Here is an 18,880-nt window from a genome sequence, read left to right as displayed (position 1 = left end):
ACTCCAACTATAGATTATAATTCACTTTGTTTATTCACTAAGTGCTCCATTTTGGACAAATCTTTTCCTTGAAAGCAGGAACACAAGCTCATATTTTACCTTGGCTCTGTACAAAATGTAGTACAGTATTAATAGGCTGATTGAAAAGAAGAATGAATGAGCTAACATTTATTGGAGCCCCTATGTTTCTGATATTGTGTTCAACACATTCAAGTTCAAGAGAATGCTTTCAAAGTATATATAACTGATTGATTCTGGGGATCTAAATCCTTTCTATGTACTTTGGAAGTAGAATGCAGAAAGGCCCTTTGAAATTTCTAAATTGGTCTATCAATCTCCTTCTTGCAGAACTTTGCTTTAAAAAAATTGGGGGAATACTGAAGTTACACCAAAAATGAAGAATACTGAAGGAGGGATGGTCAGCAAGAGCCATCTGTCCATGTTGGTGAAGGCAGGGGCAAGGATAGTAAATGCGAGGATTGAGGGATCCAGATAAAGGATGTTGGAACTCTCTTACCATTTTTAAGGTGGGTCTTCTTTGTTTGTCTTAACTATCTTAGAAGAGATACTTAAATTATAATGAAGTATTAAAGGAAAAAAAAGTCACACTATGGAAATTATGTTGTGGTTTATGCTCAGCCCATTTCTTAGTGTTAATAATTGAGAATTAACTGAATGTATCCTTCTAGCCCAGAAAGTTTTTACACATACTAGGTTATTTCAGTCATATCTTACCAGAATTAGGTAAGATTTTCCTTTCTTTTTATTTTGACCAACATGGTGGTTGAATCCTCAAACTGAGGGCAATTATTAGCAATCTGAAATCAGTTAAAATCAGTCAATACCACTGAAAATTTTCCCAAAACAAAGAGAAAACATGGGTAAAACTGTTGAGGTAAGAGACCCTACTTCAGTCAGTCATGAATATTAATACCATCTAGGTTTGTAAGTCAGGAAAGTTACCATTTTATTAACAGTCCTCTCAATCCTCTTTGTTTCTTTCATCTGAAATGAAATGACTTGTGTGAGGTTATTCTTGGTTTGGCTTATCTTTGTAGTCCCAAACACATGAAATTCTTCCTACCTACTATATATTTTAAGATTTTAAGACATTCTACCCTGTGAAATAATGACAATTTTTGGATATCCTGTTACTAGTTGATGCCTCCAAGATAACAAGGTGAACATAAAGCTGTATCAAAGTGGATGGAGATGTAAACTGTCAAGACACTGAAGTAAATGCAGTGTATACAGATACTAATCCTGGCTTCCCAGCTGGTCAGAGGGTCACCATAGCACTGGGACAAAATCTGGCTCCTCAACTTAAAAGTCAACGCAAAAGAAGCCTCCTGAAACAATTAAGTAGTTTTGAGAGCACAAGAAGAGTACCTTCTTAATGAATACTGGCCAAAAGAATGAATAGCAAGAAGAATTGAAATTATGTGTATTTAAATGGAAAAATGAAACCTCAAATGTACATAGTTTGATCCTGAAAGCTGTATTGGAGTGTTGCTGAATCAGGTACAGTGGTATCCATTTATAAATCACTACAGTCTAACAAACTTCTGCTTTTAAGCAGACCATAATAAAAGCATATGACTACTCACTATGAGCAGCATATTGAGGTGGTCTCTTAACAAAGGATTTCAAGGAGATTCAAGATGGCGGAAGAGTAAGATGCGGAGATCACCTTCCTCCCCACAAATACATCAGAAATACATCTACACGTGGAACAACACCTACAGAACACCTACTGAACGCTGGCAGAAGACCTCAGACCTCCCAAAAGGCAAGAAACTCCCCACGTACCTGGGTAGGGCAAAAGAAAAAAGAATAAACAGAGACAAAAGAATAGGGATGGGACCTGCACCTCGGGGAGGGAGCTGTGAAGGAGGAAGGTTTCCACACACTAGGAAGCCCCTTCGCGGGCAGACTCGGGGGTGGTGGAGGCGGGGGAGCTTCGGAGCCGCGGAGGAGAGCACAGCAACAGGGGTGTGGAGGGCAAAGCAGAGAGATTCCCACACAGAGAATCGGTGCCGACCAGCTGGTGGGGCGGGCGGGGGCTGGGAGCTGAGCCTCGGGCTTTGGTCAGATCGCAGGGAGAGGACTGGGGTTGGCGGCGTGAACGCAGCCTGAAGGGGGCTAGTGCATCACAGCTAGCCAGGAGGGAGTCCGGGAAAAAGTCTGGAGCTGCCGAAGAGGCGAGACTTTTTCTTGCCTCTTTGTTTCCTGGTGCACGAGGAGAGGGGATTAAGAGCCCCACTTAATGGAGCTCCAGAGATGGGCGCGAGCCGTGGCTATCAGTGTGGACCCCAGAGATGGACATGGGACGCTAAGGCTGCTGCTGCCACCACCAAGAAGCTTGTGTGCAAGCACAGGTCACTATCTACACCTCCCCTCCCGGGAGCCTGTGCAGCCCGCCACCGCCAGGGTCCCATGATCCAGGGACAACTTCCCCGGGAGAACGCACGGCGCACCTCAGGCTGGTGCAACATCACGCCGGTCTCTGCTGCCACAGGCTCGCCCTGCATCCATACCCCTCCCTCCCCCCGGCCTGAGTGAGCCAGAGCCCCAAAATCAGCTGCTCCTTTAACCCTGTCCTGAGCGAAGAACAGACGCCCTCAGGCAACCTACACACAGAGGCGGGCCCAAATCCAAAGCTGAATCCCGGGAGCTGTGCGAACAAAGAAGAGAAAGGGAAACTTCTCCCAGCAGCCTCAGGAGCAGCGGATTAAATCTCCACAATCAACTTGATGTACCCTGCATCTGTGGAATACATGAATAGACAACGAATCATCCCAAATTGAGGAGGTGGACTTTGGGAGCAACGATATATATTTTTTCCCCCTTTTTTTCTTTTTTGTGAGTGTGTATGTATATGCTTCTGTGTGTGATTTTGTCTGTATAGCTTTGCTTCTACCATTTGTCCTAGGGTTCTTTCTATCCTTTTTAAAAAAATTTTTTTTCTTAATAATTATTTTTTATTTTAATAACTTTATGTTATTTTATTTCACTTTATTTTATTTTATTCTTTCTTTCTTTCTTTCTGTTCTCCCTTTTACTCTGAGCCATGTGGAGGACAGGCTCTTGGTGCTCCAGCCAGGTGTCAGGGCTGTGCCACTGAGGTGTGAGAGCCAAATTCAGGACACTGGTCCACAAGAGACCTCCCAGCTCCACATAATATCAAATGGCAAAAATCTCCCAGAGATCTCCATCTCAACACCAACACCCAGCTTTACTCAGCGACCAGCAAACTACAGTGCTGGACACCCTATGCCAAACAACTAGCAAGACAGGAACACAACCCCACCCATTAGCAGACAGGCTGCATAAAATCATAAAAAGTCCACAGACACCCCAAAACACAACACCAGACGTGGACCTGCCCACCAGAAAGACAAGATCCAGCCTCATCCACCAGAACACAGGCACTAGTCCCCTCCACCAGGAAGCCTACACAACCCACTGAACCAACAGCCACTGGGGACACACACCAAAAACAACAGGAACTACGAACCTGCAGTCTGCAAAAAGGAGACTCCAAACACAGTAAGTTAAGCAAAATGAGAAGACAGGAAAGCACACAGCAGATGAAGGAGCAAGATAAAAACCCACCAGACCTAACAAGTGAAGAGGAAATAGGCAGTCTACCTGAAAAAGAATTCAGAATAATAATAGTAAAGATGATCCAAAATCTTGGAAATAGAATAGAGAATATACAACAAACGTTTAACAAGGACCTAGAAGAACTAAAGAGAAAACAAACAGTGATGAACAACACAATAAATGAAATTTAAAATTCTCTAGAAGGAATCAGTAGCAGAATAACTGAGACAGAAGAACGGATAAGTGACCTGGAAGATAAAATAGTGGAAATAACTACTGCAGAGCAGAATAAAGATAAAAGAATGAAAAGAATTGAGGACAGTCTCAGAGACCTCTGGGACAACATTAAATGCACCAACATTCGAATTATGGGGGTCCCAGAAGAAGAAGAGAGAAAGGGACTGAGAAAATATTTGAAGAGATTATAGTTGAAAACTTCCCTAATATGGGAAAGGAAATATTTAATCAAGTCCAGGAAGCACAGAGAGTCCCATACAGGATAAATCCAAGGAGAAACACGCCAAGACACATATTAAACTATCAAAAATTAAACACAAAGAACAAATACAAAAAGCAGCAAGGGAGAAAGAACAAGTAACACATAAAGGAATCCCCATAAGGTTAACAGCTGATTTTTCAGCAGAAACTCTGCAAGCCAGAAGCGGGTGGCAGGACATATTTAAAGTGATGAAAGAGAAAAACCTACAACCAAGATTACTTTACCCAGGAAGGATCTCATTCAGATTTGACAGAGAAATTAAAGCTTTACAGACAAGCAAAAGCTAAGAGAATTCACCACCACCAAACCAGCTTTACAACAAATGCTAAAGGAACTTCTCTAGGCAGGAAACACAAGAGAAGGAAAAGACGTACAATAATAAACCCAAAACGATTTGAAAATGGTAAAAGGAACATACATATCGATAATTACCTTAAATGTAAATTGATTAAATGCTCCAACCAAAAGACATAGACTGGCTGAATGGATACAAAAACAAGACCTGTATGTATGTCTACAAGAGAGCCACTTCAGACCTAGGGACACATACAGACTAAAAGTGAGGGGAAGGAAAAAGATATTCCATGCAAATGGAAATCAAAAGAAAGCTGGAGCAGCAATTCTCATATCAGACAAAATAGACTTTAAAATAAAGACTATTACAAGAGACAAAGAAGGACACTACATAATGATAAAGGGATCGATCCAAGAAGAAGATATAACAATTGTAAATATTTATGCACCCAACATAGGAGCACCTCAATACATAAGGCAAATACTAACAGCCATAAAAGGGGAAATCAACAGTAAAACAATCATAGTAGGGGACATTAACACCCCACTTTCACCAATGGACAGATCATCCAAAATGAAAATAAATAAGGAAACACAACCTTTAAATGATACATTAAACGAGATGGACTTAATTGATATTTATAGGACATTCCATTCAAAAACAACAGAATATGTATTCTTCTGAAGTGCTCACGAAACATTCTCCAGGATAGATCATATCTTGGGTCACAAATCAAGCCTTGGTAAATTTAAGAAAAGTGAAATCTTATCAAGTATCTTTTCTGACCACAATGCTATGAGACTAGATATCAATTACAGGAAAAAATCTGTAAGAAATAAAAACACATGGAGGCTAAACAACACACTACTTAATAACCAAGAGATCACTGAAGAAATCAAAGAGTAAATCAAAAAATACCTAGGAACAAATGACAATGACCCAAAACCTATGGGATGCAGCAAAAGCAGGTCTACTAGGGAAGTTTATAGCTATACAGGCCTACCTTAAGAAACAAGAAACATGTCAAATGAACAATCTAACCTTACACCTAAAGCAATTAGAGAAAGAACAAAAAAAAAAAAAACCCCAAAGTTAGTAGAAGGAAGGAAATCATAAAGATCAAATCAGAAATAAATGAAAAAGAAATGAAAAAATAGCAAAGATCAATAAAACTAAAAGCTGGTTCTTTGAGAAGATAAACAAAATTGATAAATCAAGAAAAAAACGGAGAAGACTCAAGTCAATAGAATTAGAAATGAAAAAGGAGAGGTAACAACTGACACTGCAGAAATACCAAAGATCATGAGAGATTACTACAAGCAACTATATGCCAATAAAATGGACAACCTGGAAGAAATGGACAAATTCTTAGAAATGCACAATGTTCTGAGACTGAACCAGGAAGAAATAGAAAATATGAACAGACCAATCACAAGCACTGAAATTGAGACTGATTAAAAATCTTCCAACAAAAAAGCCCAGGATCAGATGGCTTCACAGGTGAATTCTATCAAACATTTAGAGAAGAGCTAACAGCTATCCTTCTCAAACTCTTCCAAAATATAACAGAGGGAGGAACACTCCCAAACACATTCTACAAGGCCACCATCACACTGATACCAAAACCAGACAAATATGTCACAAAGAAAGAAAACTACAGGCCAATATCGCTGATGAACATATATGTAAAAATCCTCAACAAAATACTAGCAAACTGAATCCAACAGCACATTAAAAGGATCATACACCATGATAAAGTGGGGTTTATCCCAGGAATGCAAGGATTCTTCAATATACGCAAATCAATCAACGAGATACACTATATTAACAAATTGAAGGAGAAAACCGATATGATCATCTCAATCGATGCAGAGAAAGCTTTCGACAAAATTCAACACCCATTTATGATAGACACCCTCCAGAAAGTAGGCATAGAGGGAACTTTCCTCAACATTATAAACGCGATATATGACAAACTCACAGCCAACATTGTCCTCAATGGTGAAAAACTGAAACCATTTCCACTAAGATCAGGAACAAGACAAGGTTGCCCACTCTCACCACTGTTATTCAACATAGTTGTGGAAGTTTTAGCCACAGCAATCAGGGAAGAAAAAGAAATAAAAGGAATCCAAGTAGGAAAAGAATAAGTAAAGCTGCCACTGTTTGCAGATGACATGACATGATTCTCTATACATAGAGAATCCTAAAGATGCTACCAGAAAACTACTAGAGCTAATCAATGAATTTGGTAAAGTAGCAGGATACAAAATTAATGCAAAGAAATCTCTTACATTCCTATACACTAATGATGAAAAATCTGAAAGTGAAATTAAGAAAACACTCCCATCTACCATTGCAACAAAAAGAATAAAATATCTAGGAATAAACCTACCTAAGGAGACAAAAGACCTGTATGCAGAAAATTTTAAGACACTGATGAAAGAAATTAAGGATGATACAAATAGATGGAGAGATATACCATGTTCTTGTACTGGAAGAATGAACAATGTGAAAATGACTCTTCTCCCCAAAGCAATCTACACATTCAGTGCAATCCCTATCAAACTAACAATGGCATTTTTCACAGAACTAGAACAGAAAGTTTCACAGTTCCTACGGAAACACAAAAGACCCCGAATAACCAAAGCAATCTTGAGAAAGGAAAACGGAGCTGGAGGAATCTGGCTTCCTGACTTCAGAGTATACTACAAACTTAGAGTAATCAAGACAGTATGGTACTGGCACAAAAACAGAAATATAGATCAATGGAACAGGGTAGAAAGCCCAGAGATAAACCCATGCACATATGGTCACCTTATCTTTGATAAAGGAGGCAAGAATATACAGTGCAGAAAAGACAGCCTCTTCAATAAGTGGTGCTGGGAAAACTGGACAGCTACATGTAGAAGAATGAAATTAGAACAGTACCTAATACCGTACACAAAAATAAGCTCAAAATGGATTAAAGACCTAAATGTAAGGCCAGACACCATCAGACTCTTAGAGGAAATCATAGGCAGAACACTCTATGAAATAAATCACAGCAAGATCCTTTTTTCCCCACCTCCTAGAGAAATGGAAATAAAAAGAAAAATAAACAAATGGCTCTAATGAGACTTAAAAGCTTTTGCACAGCAAAGGAAACCATAACAAGATGAAAAGACAACCCTCAGAATGGGAGAAAATATTTGCAAATGAAGCAACTGACAAAGGATTAATCTCCAAACCATACAAGCAACTCATGCAGCTCAATATGAAAAAAAACAAACAACCCAGTCCACAAATGGGCAGAAGATATAGACATTTCTCCAAAGAAGTTATACAGATTGCCAAGAGATACATGAAAGAATGTTCAACATCATTAATCATTAGAGAAATGCAAATCAAAACTACAATGAGATATCATATCACACTGGTCAGAATGGACGTCATCAAAAATCTACAAACAATAAATGCTGGAGAGGGTGTGGAGAAAAGGGAACCCTCTTGCACTGTTGGTGGGAATGTAAATTGATAAAGCCACTATGGAGAACAGTATGGAGGTTCCTTAAAAAACTACAAATAGAACTACCATACGACCCAGCAATCCCACTACTGGGCATATACCCATAATTCAAAAAGTCACGTACCAAAATGTTCATTGCAGCTCTATTTACAATAGCCAGGACATGGAATCAACCTAAGTGTCCATTAACAGATGAATGGATAAAGAAGATATGGCACATATATACAATGGAATATTACTCAGCCACAGAAAGGAACGAAACAGTTATTTGTAGTGAGGTGGATGGAGCTAGAGACTGTCATACAGAGTGAAGTAGGTCAGAAAGAGAAAAAAAGCAAATACCGTATGCTAACACATATATACGGAATCTAAAAAAAAAAAAAAAAAAGTTCAGAAGAACCTAGGGGCAAGACGGGAATAAAGATGCAGACCTACTAGAGAATGGACTTGAGGATACGGGGAGGGGGAAGTGTAAGCTGGGACAAAGTGAGAGAGTGGCATGGACATATATACATTACCAAACGTAAAATAGATCACTAGTGGGAAGCAGCTGCATAGCACAGGGAGATCAGCTTGGTGCTTTGTGACCACCTAGAGGGGTGGGATAGGGAGGGTGGGAGGGAGTGAGATGCGAGAGGGAGTGAGATGCGAGAGGGAAGAGATATGGGGACATATGTATATGTATAACTGATTCACTTTGTTATAAAGCAGAAACTGACACACCACTGTAAAACAATTATACTCTAGTAAAGATGTTTAAAAAACAACAACAACAAAGGATTTCAGATTCTTTGTTGGGAGGAATCTGCTCATTTGTTTGCTTCCTTGTTTCCATCCTTCTCTTTCGCCTTTGACGATGTTAGGTGATATTTAAACATTTGTTTCTTTTATGCTGTTATATTTTCCATCTATGAGGATTTGTGGCTGAAACTTTTTACTTTCAATGGCTCTGGTGATTAAAGGATGCTCAAAGAAGAAAAACTAGAGTGAATCTCAGAAGAGACAAGACTCAGTGGGAAATGAACCAGAGAATATGTGACGATTCTTAGGGGACAACAGAGACAGAGGGGGTTTCCAGGGCAAATTCAGGTGAGGGAGCAAAGCTACCAACGGTCCTATGTGAGAGATGCTGTTACCAGCCATCAAAGAGTGTCCTGACAGAGAAAGTTTGCATTTCATTGCAGTTGGGCACATTGAAAAGATCTAACTTCATTTTGCAGATTGTGAATCTTGAACTTCTATTTCTTTTTATCCCAGTTTTCTTTTTGATAATTTTATTTTCTCCTTCAAGAAATCCACAATAGAAAAATGAATTAATATGGAGAAGAAAAAAAGTTTCCAAAGCAATTGCTTCAGAAATTCTTTTCTTATGGTGGACTAAGATTTTTTTTTTTTTTTAGTTTTTGTTTAATTAGGTTTTAAATCTTTCCTTTCTTAATTACTTTTTTTTTGGTATTAACACCTAAATATACTTCTATTCAGAGCACAAACATACAGTGATAACAATTAGCAGAATAATTACACTCTTTCTGTCAGTGTAACCTCATGGCACAGAAAGTATTACAAATCCATTTTAAAACATATTAAATGTTCATATTAATGAGGATAATAGAGAACAAGTACCAGCAAACTAAATATTGTTAATGATTTTGAGCTATTAAATTCATTACCATTTTCTTTCATAATAAAGTGGTTACTTGCTAATTAGACCTTTTTTAACTCATCATTATTGAATTCCTTACATTGTGTGCAGTTAACCCTTGGAGGTCTGTGGGTGTGTGTGCACAATTAAAATCATTTTAATACCATATTAAGGCAATATGGGGAGTTCTTATAGCTTTTCTAATAGTCGTTCCATATACTTTCCTTACGTACATTTTCTTGGCAAGATATGCCTGGCAGCTTCATAGCTGTCACTGCATTTTCACCAACACATAATACAGAAGCAGCCTGAATTCATTAGGGTTATTACTGTTAGTATTTAAAATAAAAGTGCATCCCACTTGTTTCATTATAAAAATGAGATGTACAAAAAATACACTAAAGCAAGTAGGCAATAATTTAAAATAGTTTAAATGTAGCTTATGAGGTAAAGACCATAAGGCAATTTTTTTACCAATCTAAAGTCAACTAAAAATTAATATTGACCTAGGGGAGAATTGTAATCTCAGAATTTTAGAATTTACTTTTCTGTCTAAAGATACTACTGCTATTTTGTATACCACTACCCTTGAACAGTCTGGAATATATATATATACACACACATATAAATACCATAGCTATATATATACACATACACATGTACATATACATACATATATATATATAGGCACATATACATACATATATCATATTATACCTACAGACATATATATTTTATATATATACACATGTGTGCATACACACACACACACACACACTCTTATCAACCTGCTAACTTCTTAGATGTGGTCATGCTGACCCAGCTGCCTGAACTCTTTTTCTTGGTTCCTCTTGTGATCAAACATGCATATTTTGTCATGGCTGCTAGCCTAAGGAGGGCAAGTGTAACCAAGGAACAAATTTTTCGCTTACATATGCACTTAGTGCTAAAACCTAAACTGTTATCTTCAGTACCAATAAGCTCAATCTGGAAACAAAAGTTCCAGTGGGTGGATAGGTGTATGAATGAGGTGGATATTTGGTAGCAGAAATAAATGTGTGTGTGTGTAACACAGATGGGCAAAGGGTAGTGATGAGTGTGATGTTGGGGTGAGTGACATTGGCAGTGTGGTAACACACACTTTGAGACATTGGTCAGACAACAGACTAGAGGTTAGGAGACAACTCACCATGGTAGCCTGTCTCTAAAATGACTGCCATCAGTTTTCCTTCCCTCTCTGAACATACATGCCACTGTTCCATTGAGAAGTGGAGTGTACCCCTCCCTTCTACTTCAGCATGAGCTGGCATTTATAATTTGCCTGACCAACAGAATGCAGCAGGTATGTTGTTCTAGGACTCCAAATCTAGGTCATAAGAAGCTTCTCAGTTTCCCCTTCAGCTTTTTGGAACTCATACTCTTCCTCCAAGCAGGAAGTCTAACTACCTTTAGACTGTAATCTGTAAGAAAATCTCAGATCTCCATTTGGAGAGTTTCCTTAGAGAGATCAATGACAAATCAGCCTTAAACTGTTCTAGCCACCTCAGCAGCCCTGGTGCTGAGTGAAGAAGCCTTTAGATTACTCCAGCCTTAGCTGCTCTCTGACTGAAACCATATGGAGGGCCCCCAAGTGAGAACCCCAGAACCATGAGATAACGGTAAGTTGTTGCTTTAAGTCACGAAACAATAGATAACATAGCAATAGATAACCACGACATTTCCTACTGTCCAGGTGGGGACTTCAAACAAATTATTCTGTGAACATCTCCAATTATCTTTTTTCCTTTAGAAAATTTAAACAACAACAAACAATTTGCAGAACCATGGGAATTGCACAACTCCATTGGAATACCATTGAAATGTAATACATTGTGATTAGACCCTGGAGCATTTCATTCTATGTGAATGGTGCCTTCTGAAGTCATGAAACACAACAGTCCTATCGTGTCTGATATTTTTACAGAGCTGAACTTTTAACAGATAACTTTGTCCTTGCATCTCATTTCCTTTCATGACAAGCACTGGCAGTACTTGAGATAGAAAACAGAAGGTCAAAGTGGAATAGTGATTTGTTCAAAGTCACACAGCTGGTAAGTTTCAGAGCCCAGATATAGACCAAGGTGCAAAACACTTTGGCCTGTATAGCCTTGAAGGCCTGCCTCAAATGAATTTTAGAGTTTTCTGTGAATCCTAGTATGGTATCACCTTCCTTTCCCAGCTCTGTTCTTAACTAAATAGTTGATTGACCTTGGACAGTCTCTTATTACTTTTCCCTTTCTATGCCCTTATCATTAAAATGAGCTTGTAATACCTCTCTCAAATTCAGTGAGATTAAAAATGAAAGCACAATGTAAGTTTTAAAGCATTATACAAAGGTTGGCTGATATTACTATTACTTCTTGCCCCTACTGCTCTTACCAGAAAGATATTTTATTGTGAAAAGTAGACTCTAAGCTCTGGGGTAAATCAGAGAAGGGAGATATTAGCATAAGGATTAGTCAGAGGATACTCTATGGGGGAGGGGGAGAAATTAGAGGTATGTTTTGAAGAAAGCGAAAATGATGTGAGCAGATTAATGAGGACAGAGAAGAAGAAAAAGTCCAAGAACATGGATTAGTCACTGCTGAGGGATGTCTCAGGGGAAGCACTGTAGTAAGATTTCTGCGCAGATGCTTAGCAACAGAAGGGCGCTGGGTACTGAGAAAGGGTGTCAAGGTAATGTGCTTAAAAGGGCATACAAAACTCAGTCCATGGCACTTAAAACATGAACAACCAGACTCCATTATGACAGTTCCTCCCTTTCCCCTTCCCCCATCCTTTTCTCCCCTTCTCTCTCTTCTACTCCAGCAGCCCTTGCACATTCCTACAAGCCACCTCCCTGCTATGCATCTTCATATTGGGTTTAGTGAGAAAATACTTAACCAAGACTTGATTTCAAATAAAGTCTTGCATGACAGCTAAACACATGTATGTACATACACACACACACACACCATCACCACCACCATAATTTCTATGAATTACTGGACTAAAATGAGTGATCAAAACTACAATGAGGTATCACCTTACAACAGAATGGCCATCATCAAAAAATCTACAAACAATAAATGCTGGAGAGGGTGTGGAGAAAAGGGAACCCTCTTGCACTGTTGGTGGGAATGTAAATTGGTACAGCCGTTATAGAGAACAGTATGGAGATTCCTTAAAAAACTAAAAATAGAGCTACCATATGATCCAGTAATCCCACCCCTGGGCATATATCCAGAGAAAACCATAATTCAAAAAGATACATGCACCCCAATGTTCACTGCAGCACTATTGACAATAGCAAGGACATGGAAGCAACCTAAATGTCCATCGATGATGAGTGGATAAAGAAGATGTGGTGCATATATACAATGGAATATTACTCAGCCATAAAAAAGAATGAAATAATGCCATTCGCAGTGACAATGGATGGACCTAGAGATTGTCATACTGAGTGAAGTAAGTCAGACAAAGACAAATATCATATGATACTGCTTATATGTGGAATCTAAAAAAATGGTACAAATTAACTTATTTGTAAAACACAAATGGAGTCACATATAGAAAACAAACTTATGGTTACCAAGGGGGAGGGATAAATTGGGAGTTTGGGATTGACATATACACACTGCTATATATAAAATAGGTAACTAATAAGGACCTATTTTATAGCACAGGGAACTCTACTCAATATTCTGTAATGATCTATGGGAAAAGAATCTAAGAAAGAGTGGATATATGCCTATGTATAACTGATTCACTTTGCTGTACAGCAGAAACTAACACAACACTGTAAATCAATCATACTCAAATAAAAATGCATTTAAAAATAAAATGAGTAGTATCTTGTCTCATGTTTTCATCTTTCAGAGTAGTCACTATGTCCATCTTTTGTTGATTAGTTGTAATTGTTAAATGATTTTATGACACTAAGACATATTACCTCTCTTTTTAATAATATAGCAATGCACAAAAATCCCTGATTAGAGGAAAGCATACGTTTTTATTCTGCATGTTCTAAGAACGAATAAGTAAAAATATACTTTAGTACAGTCTTATCTTCTCCTTCCAAGAATATGTAATTATTGAAACACAAACAATATATACCTCCTGAGAAGAATACATCTCTCTCAAAAATATTCCTCTTTATTAAAACAAACAACAAAAATCTAATGGATGGGAATTCCAAGACTGATATATATTCTCTTGTTATACACATTTAGAAAAAAAATTTATCTCATACTCTCTCCATGTTTATAATGCTTGGAGAGTTAAGAGGGAATGTTGATACAATTAATAGCCTCTTTTCTCTATTTGCTATTTTTTTCTTTTTAAAGAACTGAAGCACAGAAAATACAAAAGTAAAGAAAGACTTGGATTTTGCAAATCAATATACTGAAAGAATGTAGGTCAGGTTCTAGTCTTCTGAACGTGCTAAATGTCTCTCAAAATTACTTTTTAAAGGATCTGGGGCATGAGTTCTGTCCCTCTGTGGCTGCCCTGATAAAAGGTTATCAACCCTGAATCAAGATGGCTGACTGAACAAACGAGTTTCTTCTCCTCCCTCCTCAAATTCCATCGAAATGACAGAAGAAATATAAAAATAAATCTATATCAGTTCTAGGAAGCCCACTGGGGGGTCCTAGACGAATGATCAGTTAGGAAATCTGGAAGGTATTTAGCAGATGGAAACGGATAGACTGCAAAAGCTCCTACAATAGGGAATATACAACACCCACAGACAAAAGAGCTCCAGTAAGAATTTTTTTCCATTTTTATCCCCAACAAAATTTTGATTGGAGTCTATAAGAAGGAGCAAATTGGTAGCTTATTACAGGGCAAGCAGCTATTCTTAAAGTGTCTGATTTCAGCACTTGTTCTCAGTTAATACTTTGAGGGAATCTTTTAAAGTTAGGTTTCTTGCACAGAGGAAGGGTTATTTGGGGGCCTCAGTTCAGTTAATTAATAGGCAGTACCACTAATGAGGTCAAGACTTTGAGTTGTGAACCCAGTCAACTGGCATTTACTTGCTTATTTTTCATTCATTAAACAAACTGGCATGTGCTAGATATTGTGCATAAACTACAGGGTCCAAAATATTTTCCTAGTCTGTAAGGATTGACCCAAATTAGGTTTCAAGTTCTAGCTGCCACTTTTCCTGTATGATGTTCACCATGTGAGTGAGAGTGCTGTGGCTCAGAGTGGAATACCTGTGCCCCACTTCATCTTAAAGAATGGAGTGTGATTATGCACAACTTCTGAGGGTGTATCAGCAGATGCAAACAGAACAAGTCATGCACTTTTTAAATCTGTGTGTTCAAAGAGTTAAGTCAGTTTTTGAACCATGAATTTTAACTAGCTCAAGATTCCAGAGCCAATTTCAACATTGACGGCAACAATATGGTAGGGTAGGACTAAAGGATCTGCTGTCTAATTGATCAATACATAAGTCAAGAATAAATTTATCTGGGAACATACAGACACACACACACACACAAATAACCAGGTGTCTCTTCATTAAATGAGTAAATCTGCATTGGATTAAGAGCATTTCTGTTCTATGGCAAGTTTAGATCTCATGTCACAAAAATAATACAGTTGAATTTATTAAAACTAAGCAACAAAAAATCAACAATAAAAACCTTATCAAAAGTTATAATTTGGGTAAATTTTACTCTTATTTCAATAATAACACTCTCTTTGAACTTTACATTTTTTTGGAGTATGTATTTAGATTTACTGTCAGAGCCCAGGGCATATCTATTTAAACATTCTCAGCAGTAATACATTTTTCCTTTTTAGAGTGAATTTGATTCCTGGATATAGCAAAACATCATCTGGTAAAAAATCTGGTGAATAAGATGGTTAGTTAAGCTGGGAATAATATTTTTGGTAAAAAATGGGACAGATTTTACATGTGGCTTAAAAAATGATTCTAAAGGAAAGGGTATTGCTTAATAGCCACCTCTCCATCATGACTGCTGATAACCTAGACCTTCCAATCGCCACTCATAATATATGGTGGAGAGATGAACACTCAGATGGATCAGAGGACACAGTAATAAAGATGCCTTCATAATCAGGAGCTGGAAGGACTGCGCAACATTATTAGTCTATTATGAAATTATACATATTAAAGAGTTTTATGAATCTGGTCTTAACAGCTATGTGATATTTGAATAAAATCATGGAATTTAAATCACCTGAATCTCCCACTTCCAATCTCCCAGTACTCTTTGTGAAGAGGAATCTATCATTCCAATGTTCTATCAGAAATTCAGGACCTAATCACTTTCTTTCTCTCTCTCTCTCTCTGAATGTCACTCTCTCTTTGAGTATCTCCCTCCCTCCCTTCCCCACCCCAACCGTCTCTCTCTCACACACACACACACACCTCACAGGTATGTACACATTTCTACCAACTGTCTTTGTTATTCATGAAGAAAGATGTAAAGTTAGTTTTATTCCTTATTGCCCTTTTCAGTGTTAATTTGCCTCTTAAATTTAATCTCCCACTTGAAGATGTGTAACGTGGACCTTTCTTTAAAACAGCAATTTTTACGTTTGGTCATTGTATTCCAGAACGTCTGTTTGGGGAAGCAAGTTATCTCCCTTTACAAGATATGGGAATAGAAATAGCGTATTCAATTTGGTTTTGTTTATTCTAAATATTTTAGTCAATAAGAGCCTGCAAATCAAGTTCAGAATCTTTTGTGGTTTTTTGTTTCCAAAGATACATCCAAATGCATATGTTCATATTTGTGTGTGTGTTTGTTTTGCTTCATGATAAAATCTTTGGGTTCTAGGTGGCAGGTATCCTGGCAGATAATCCAGGATTTTGGTGATTATTCTTGGTATTCTTCAATGTCCTTCCAAACCTTCTATAAATTCCTTCAGCCTTTTAAAAACTGAAACACTTCCTTTGAAAACATTGCCTATATAAGAAGGATGATATCTTTCTAAGAGACTGTACTCAAGAAGTTTCCTCTCATCTAGGATCTTTTATGTAAAAGTCCTTCTGTAAAGTAGGCAAAGACCAAGGGAAAAAATAAGGGGTACAAGGTAGACGTCCACCTGGCTACAAATACCAAACTCTCCAAGAGCTATTGCTCACAGTTTGTCTTTGCGACAAGAACACACTCAGCATGCATAAATCTGGCTACCCATCCTAGTGGGAGGGGATTTATGTGGACAATTCCTTCTGTGCAACATTAGAAACAGCCTATTATCTCCTGACTTTCCAAGTCCTTGTTCTTTTTTCCTAATGAATGATTCATGTATTAATAATGGTAAAAATAATACTTTGCAATTATAGTATGCTCTTTTTCTCTCCAGGGTGCTCAGTGGACATTAAGTACATAATCATTTTTTCATTCAGACTGCCCTGGGGGGTGGTTGGGAGGCTTACCACTGGGGATACTGACTTTATATTATCCTTTTTCTCCAAACACATTTTCTGTGCAAATTCTACATTCTTTAGGAGAAAGAAGCTAAGATGATTCCTCTTTTGAAGGTACCAGAAAGCTGTGGCAATGCACATTGTTCCAGACCATTAGCTCACTGAATTTTTAGGTTAACAGGAACATTGGGCTGACCTGTTCAATCTCCATGCTGGCTGGTCCTTTGCCTAACATGTAAATGCTAGAGTACCTTGAGCCTCAGTTCCAGGCCCCATTTCCTCTCTGTCTACACTCTCTGTTCTGATGATGTCATCTAGTACCACAGCTTTAAATGCTGTCTCTAGGCTGATTAGTCCCCAATTAATATTCTGTAGTTCGATATTTCCTTAGACTCAAACATCCAGCTTCCCGATTCATATCTCTTCTTGGATGTGTGTTGGGCATCTCTGAACTTACATGCTTGATTCCACACTTGCACCCTATATCTCCACACACACCCTTCATCTGTTCCTCCCCCAGTCCTCCTCCTCTTAGGAAAAGGTACTAACATCTGCCTAACTTAGGAGTCTCCTTATTCTTCCCTCTCCTCACCTCCCCTGCATTTTCTCCATCACAAGTTCTATCAGGTCTACCTCCAGCCTCCCCCTCACGGTGGTTTATTCCATCACCTTTTGTCTTGACAATTTCAGTCATCTCACTGGCCTTGATCTATTCTCGCCACTGTTCAATCCGTTTCCACAACAGCCATAGTATATGTCCAAAATTTGAAACTTTTCAATGTGACTCCTCTCTTAGACCCCTCTCTGCATGTACTCAATTCCCACTGAACACAGAAGAGCATGAGCTGGAGAATACAGTCAACAATATATTAATAATATATTAACTTTGTAAGGTGACTGATGGTAACTAAACTTACCACTGACCTTTTCCCAACATATACAAATGTTCAATCACTACGTTGTACACATGAAACTAATATAATATATGCCAATTATACAATTAAAAAAAAAAAAAGAGAAGAGCATAAGGACAGCCAAGCCTTCCATGTCCTGGCCCCTGGCCCTCTCTGATCTGACCTTGTGTCACACTCTGCCCCTTGCTCACTGTGCTCAGTCACGCCCACCACACTTCTGCTTCTGAAATTTAAAAACCTCGTTAATGACTCAGAGCATGTGCACCTTCTCTTTCTTTTACTTGGAATTCTCTACCTCTATGTCTTCATAAGAATGGCGGCTTCTCCATTTCCACTAAGATCAGGAACAAGACAAGGTTGCCCACTCTCACCACTCTTATTCAACATAGTTTTGGAAGTTTTAGCCGCAGCAATCAGAGAAGAAAAGGAAATAAAAGGAATCCAAATCGGAAAAGAAGTAAAGCTGTCACTGTTTGCAGATGACATGATATTATACATAGAGAATCCTAAAGATGCTACCAGAAAACTACTAGAGCTAATCAATGAATTTGGTAAAGTAGCAGGATACAAAATTAATGCAAAGAAATCTCTTGCATTCCTATACACTAATGATGAAAAATCTGAAAGTGAAATCAAGAAAACACTCCCATTTACCACTGCAACAAAAAGAATAAAATATCTAGGAATAAACCTACCTAAGGAGACAAAAGACCTGTATGCAGAAAATTATAGGACACTGATGAAAGAAATTAAAGATGATACAAATAGATGGAGAGATATACCATGTTCTTGGATTGGAAGAATCAACATTGTGAAAATGACTCTACTACCCTACCCAAAGCAATCTACAGATTCAATGCAATCCCTATCAAACTACCACTGGCATTTTTCACAGACCTAGAACAAAAAACTTCACAATTTGTATGGAAACACAAAAGACCCCGAATAGCCAAAAGCAATCTTGAGAACGAAAAATGGAGCTGGAGGAAT

This window comes from Hyperoodon ampullatus (genome assembly GCF_949752795.1).
Source record: "Hyperoodon ampullatus genome assembly, chromosome: 15".
In the NCBI taxonomy this organism is placed as follows: domain Eukaryota; kingdom Metazoa; phylum Chordata; class Mammalia; order Artiodactyla; family Ziphiidae; genus Hyperoodon; species Hyperoodon ampullatus.
This window is presented reverse-complemented; position numbering follows the sequence as displayed.